The sequence below is a fragment of the Sinocyclocheilus grahami genome, unplaced genomic scaffold (assembly GCF_001515645.1).
Source record: "Sinocyclocheilus grahami isolate Dianchi unplaced genomic scaffold, SAMN03320097.WGS_v1.1 scaffold2545.1, whole genome shotgun sequence".
In the NCBI taxonomy this organism is placed as follows: Eukaryota; Metazoa; Chordata; class Actinopteri; order Cypriniformes; family Cyprinidae; genus Sinocyclocheilus; species Sinocyclocheilus grahami.
The window spans coordinates 3,780-9,046 of NW_015507724.1; the positions used below are offsets into that span (position 1 = coordinate 3,780).

A 5,267-nucleotide genomic window follows, 5' to 3' on the forward strand; every position below is an offset into this window, starting at 1 on the left:
CATCGGTTCACAGTACAGTGTATATGTTTAGGTTAAGTACATATTTAAGTCCTATTTCCAATAACCCATTGACAAATCGCCAGCAAAACCTTTACAGATCTATCAAAACATCTCATACACATGAAGATTTGATTAAAAGCCCAAAGTTTCATAAACAAGAGCTCAATCTACAGAGTTAGCCTACCTCGTCTGAAAACGGTTGAGATGCTAATAGACTTTTTCGAAGAGGCTAAACCATTTCTATAAAATAAATATTCAGTAGAAACATGTCAATTACAAGTAAGAAACGTGTCAGGAACGTTTGTATGTAATATTTGTGTGATTTTAGGGACTAAACTTACCTGAAAGCAGTGAAAACAGCAGCGAGAGCCGTTTCCATGGCAACTCTGCTCCCAGCTTGCGCAGAGCTCAACGCACTCACAGCATTTACACAAATAAACATCTAGAGTTGAAACATTATTGAATAATAATCGTTTGAGACTGTAAATTATTAATGTAATGAATTTAAACTCAGTTTTGTAGTTGAAAAGCAACAGAAACAATAGCTCACCGTAGAAACGGATTCTTTCTGGTAACGTTAGCCTACAACAGTGAAAAACACGGCGGAAAAGCAGTTAGGACTTCGCTTTAATAACATTTTCCCTCCGATAAATTGCTGGAAATACATTAAGGCACTAACAATAATATTAAACATTGCTAAGTTATCATGACCGTTAGCTAAACAAGTTACCGTTAGTTGGAAATGAGCCCCAGTCTCTTCACCTGTGCTGTAGCACACCAAGTGCTTGTAACGTTACCTTGAAGTGTCACAGAATTAACAAAATGGTATTTTTTTCTAATTTAGCTCAAGTGAAATCTTACCTGAAAGCCCCAGATGTCGCGGGATGAGTCTCTTCTCTCTGTAGGTTGCTACGTTATATAAGAGATGAATAACGGCTCCAGCAAACAGAAAAGCGCAGCATCGGCCTCCGGTCGTGAGCTGACTCCGAGCCGACGCTTGATGAGCTGAGAAACAGAGCACTGACCGAATTATATCGGCCTATGCCTGGCCGACGCTTATGAGATGTTTTAGGTAATGAGGCCGACGTTTCACTCTTGGGCCGACGTCGGCCAGACGTACGTGTGCTGTCCGGGGAATGTATGTAAATGTGAGAGACTGGAGTAGAAGGGGGAGAGTAAAAGACAAACGTACTGCAATGCCCTCTTGTCTGGCTCTTTGTTTGATTGGCATCTGCTGCAACTAAACAATGGTTTCTACATGGTGTCAGAAGTGGTGACAATGGATCAAGTATTTTCTCTGACTGCTCCGGGGAACTTTAATTTTGATGAACCGAATTCATGGGCGCAATGGATAAGACGCTTTGAAAGGTTCAGACTGGCCTCGGGCCTCGCCGGCAAAGAAGTAGTTTACCAGGTAAACTCGTTACTTTATATTATGGGAGAGAAGAGTGACAATGTCCTGAACACTTTAGCCTTGTCGGGGCGGCAACAAAAATAATATGAAATTGTAAAAGCGGCATTTGAGAGTAATTTTATCGACAAGTAAAATGTCATCTATGAACGGGCAAAGTTTAATAGCCAATGTCAGCAGCCGGGAGAGTCAGCGGAAAGTTTTATTACCGATGTGCATAAATTGGCACAACATTGTAAATACGGAGCATTAGAAGAGGAAATTATCCGAGATTGAATTGTTGTTGGCATTAGAGATTCCAAATTGTCTGAAAGACTGCAATTGGATCCAGAATTAACTTTGGCAAAAACGATAACACAAGTCAGACAACAAGAGGAAGTGAAAAAACAGCAACCGTTGATAAGGCAAATTTAAACTTCTGAGCAAAGATCTTTCAATGTGGATTCTGTAATGGCCGCAAGAAGGTCTAAGCAACAGAGTTATTAAAAAAAAAAAACGTCTAAGTGGGTGACACAGAAAATGCCTCAATGTTTGTAAAAGATGTGGAAGGGAAGCTCATTCATGGAAATTTTGGCTATTCAAGAGCTTCAGCTAATACAACAAGTTGCCGAAGTGCAAGATGATGGCTTCCAATATAAAGATATGTTTCCCAGTGCTTTTACAGGACTTGGGCAGTTACAAGGAAGTTATAAGATCAAATTGACAGATGGAGCTCGACCCTATGCCCTCTCTGTGCCGCAATGTGTGCCATTACCGTTGCTGGAAAAAGTGAGAGCAGAATTGCAAAGAATGGAGTCAGAAGGAGTGAGCTGTAGGATAGAAGAACCGACTGACTAGTGTGCTGGGATGGTAGTGGTTCCAAAGCCCAATAGTAATGTTCGAATTTGTGTAGATCTGACCAAGTTAAATGAGAGTGTTTGTCATGAGAGACATATACTTCCAGCTGTCGATGACACATTAGCACAGCTGAAAGGTGCTTCCATTTTCTCAAAGTTAGATGCTACATCTGGCTTTTGGCAAATCCCTTTACACAAAGAATCTGAGCCTTTGACTACCTTTATCACCCCATTTGGACGTTCTTGTTTTCAACGTCTTCCCTTTGGGATTTTTTCAGCTCCAGAACATTTTCAGTTGAGAATTTCTCAGATGATTGCAGGAATTCCTGGGACAGTCTGTCATGCAGATGATATACTTGTGTTTGGGGAAAACAAGAAGGAACATGAGGAAAGGTTGATAGAGGTGTTAAAGAAGTTTGAGAAAACTGGTTTGACTCTCAATGAAAAATGTGTCTTCAGTGTGCCAAAAGTTAAATTCTTGGGTCAAATTGTAAGTGAAAAAGGAAGAGAACCTGACCCTGAAAAAAATCCATGCTGTTATCAACCTACCAGAACCTGAGAATAAAGATGATGTGCGGCGCTTTATGGGGATGGTCAATTTTCTGAGTAAATTTCTCCCACATATGCAAACCCTCACACAACCTTTGTGAGAGCTTTTAAAGAATGATTCAATGTGGATCTGGGGCACTGTACAGAGGGACGCCTTTGAAAGAGTCAAAAGGGAGCTTAGTTCCCCTTCAATTCTTGCACAATATACCCCAAATCAAAAAACGTTGGTGTGTGCAGATGCTTCTTCATATGGTCTTGGAGCAGTCTTAATGCAAGATCAAGATGATGGAAAGTGGAGACCAGTTGTTTATATATCAAGAAGTTTGACATCTGCAGAATCAAGATATGTCCAGATTGAAAAAGATGCATTGGCCGTGACATGGGCATGTGATAGACTTAGTTCATACATGCTGGGACTGAGATTTGCTATCGAAACTGACCATAAACCATTGATTTCTCTACTAGGATCGAGAGCATTGGATGATATTCCTAATTCTGCGTTTTCGTTTGAGACGTCTCAGATTCGATTACTCCATTGAATATGTTCTCAGGAAACAGTTGGTTACAGCGGATACGCTTTCTCGGGCACCTCTTAAAATGGTGACATCGGAAGATTGGGACAATCGAATGGAGAGGGAGTGTGATCTTTTCATCAATTAAGTAATTGCAGACATTCCTGCCACTAAAGCAAAACTTGAACTTATCAAGGATGAACAAGCCCTAGATGCTACCTGTAAACAGATACGAATCTTTACAGAAAAAGGTTGGCCAGTTCATCAGAGAACTGTTTCTGAACATCTTCTGCCTTATTGGTCAGTTCGTCATGATATCCACATTGCTGATGATTTGTTGATGAAAGGAGATTGTGTATTAATCCCAAAGAAAATGAGACAAGAAATGTTAGAAAGAGTCCATGAAGGTCACCAAGGGATTAGTAAGTGTATAAGAAGGGCCCAACATTCTCTCTGGTGGCCAGGAGTAACCCGGGATATTCGGGAAATGGTAGAAAGGTATGAAATATGCTGCCAGTTTTCTCAAGTTAAAATTGAGCCTTTGATCTGTACCCTGTTGCCACAGAGGCCGTGGCAAAGAGTTGCATCTGATATTTTCCAGTGGAAAAATGCTCAATATATTGTTGTGGTGGATTATTTTTCCAGATATATTGAGGTTGCCAACCTGCCTTCTTTGACAACGGCTACTACAATTGATAGACTCAAAGTTATCTTTGCCAGATTTGGAGTGCCAGAAATTAAGCGTTAGCGTTAGTTCTGGCAGGTCACGTGAGTCAAGCTTGCATCAGCTGATTCTCAGCTGATCACATCTACCTATAGGAATACGACACCGATCGACGCATTCCTATATAATCTCTATTCAATATTATTCAGCAGTTTTTCAGCTTGCTCTGGAGCAAATTAAGCATCGCTGCTCGCAAATCAACTGTTGCAGCGTGTTTCAGAACATCTTAAATCCACATCTAAGATAAGTGAATGCTGTTTTAATCTATATCGCTGTGTATATTACCTGGTCTGCTAATTGAAAAAAGCATATTTGCAGCAGCATTTACGCATCTATGTTCATACAGCTGGAGCAACACGTAGTCTAGAGCAGTGTTTCCCAACCTTTTTTTAGTCGCGGCACCTTTTGGAAATTTTAACAAACTTGTGGCACCCTACAAAATTAATTTTGTCACAATATTTTAATTTCTGACTTCGATATGATAATTTGAAAAATATAGATATTCGGTACAACAGGGAAGAACTGCAGAATATAATGTCATACAGATATTTTTAATATTATAAAAATAAATTGTCCAATCAGTAGGCTCATTTCTAACGAAGAGATACATTTCTATTATAGATTTTAATGTAGGCTTTAATACGTATGTAAACATCATTTAATTACCATTATAACTAGTGTAGCGAATCAGCTCATGGGAAATATGAATAATTAACCATAACACAGATGGCGCTTTTCCACTGCGTGGTACGACTCGGTTTGCGTTTCCACTGCAGTTCAGTACCGCTTTAGAGTGGGCGGGATTATTCACATGTCGTTATAGTTGCGCCGCCTCTACTGCTGCGACTCCTAAATAAATGTTTTCATTCTGCGTCGCCCCATCAAGCTCTTGCTGGATCCGCTCCTCTGCTATCAACGAGAGGAATGTCTGTTCTTCCGCAACAGGGGGAACAGCCCCTTTTTGGTTGTTAAGAAAAGGTGTGCTCGTTCAAAACAGTTGCGTTCGATCCTTCGCTGGCTGTGCTGATTTAAATCTAGCAGGTCTGTTTGTGTCTCATGTCGCAAGTTCAGTGACACAGGTAGTGACAATTTTCTCTGGGCCAATCCGTGATCAGCAGAGTTTACACGTCACGTTTTGGTAACGGTACGGTACGCTTGGAACCCCAACCAAGGTGGTACTAAAAAAAGTACCAGGTACTGTACCCAGTGGAAAACCCCCCAAAAGTGAACCGTAC

The 5,267-nt window shown here is 40.6% G+C and overlaps 1 long non-coding RNA gene across 1 annotated transcript; it reads right to left on the bottom strand.

The window, feature by feature from the left end:
* Positions 1 to 25: 25 nt before the first annotated feature.
* LOC107575276 (uncharacterized) lies at positions 26 to 1,136 on the bottom strand. Its single transcript, XR_001607837.1, has 4 exons — positions 862 to 1,136; positions 551 to 582; positions 342 to 442; positions 26 to 240 (listed from the first exon to the last, which is right to left on the bottom strand). It is a non-coding gene; the product is annotated as an uncharacterized lncRNA (long non-coding RNA).
* Positions 1,137 to 5,267: the final 4,131 nt, after the last annotated feature.